The following is a 1060-nucleotide window of genomic DNA, read 5'->3' as shown; positions in this document are numbered from 1 at the left end:
AGATGTATATTATCATATGTGAAACAGATCGCCAGTCCAGGTTCGATGCCTGAGACAAGGTGCTCAGGGCTGGTGCACTGGGATGACCCTGGGGGATGGGATGGGGAGGGAGGTGGGAGGGGGGTTCAGGATGGGGACACATGTACACCCATGACTGATTCATGTCAATGTATGGCAAAAACCACTACAGTATTGTATAGTAATTAGCCTCCAATTAAAATAAATAAATTTTAAAAAATAAAAATAAAATAAAATACTAATTTTATTCTGATAAAAAAAGATAATATGCAATAGCAGTAGGAGAGTAATAGCATAAGGAGTGATTAATATATCAGTATATTATTAATATATTATTATCATTATAATATATTATATAATATACTATATTATTAATTAGTTGATATATTAATGATTAATATTAATTTATTATATCATATGATGTATAATATTATTAATACAATATAATATTATTAATATCAACATCTTAATCTTAATATATTATAAGATTAATAGTATAAGGAGAGAGATGAAATCTGTAAGAAAGAACCAAACAGAAACACTAGAGGTTGAAAACAAACCAAACACTGTAAGACTGGAAAAGGTTGAAGCTTAAAGTAATGTCAATAGAAACTTCCAAAACAGAAAATAGATAAGAATAAACACTGAAAAAAATAAAACAGAATATGTAAGAACTATAGGAGAACTACATGTTAACATAAATGTAACATACATGTATTGGGAATACCAGAGGAGAAGAGGGAAAGGAAAAGAAGAAACATCTGAAGCAACTGTGATTGAGAATTTCCCCAAATTAATGTTAGACACTAATCAATGGCTCAGGAAGCTCAGAGAACATTCAGCAAGATAAGTGCCACAACGCCAACACCTGAGGATATCATATTCCAACCACAGAAAATCAAAGAAAAGTCTCGAAAAAAGACGGAGAACAACTTACCTATAGAGGGGAAACGATCAGAAGTATATCAGATTTCTCAAAAATCATGCAACCAAGAAGAGACAAGACCAAAATATTTAAAGTCTTGAAAGGAAAAAAAAAAAA

The sequence above is a fragment of the Bison bison genome, unplaced genomic scaffold (genome assembly GCF_000754665.1).
Source record: "Bison bison bison isolate TAMUID 2011002044 unplaced genomic scaffold, Bison_UMD1.0 scf7180017864476, whole genome shotgun sequence".
NCBI classification, from domain to species: domain Eukaryota; kingdom Metazoa; phylum Chordata; class Mammalia; order Artiodactyla; family Bovidae; genus Bison; species Bison bison.
This window is presented reverse-complemented; position numbering follows the sequence as displayed.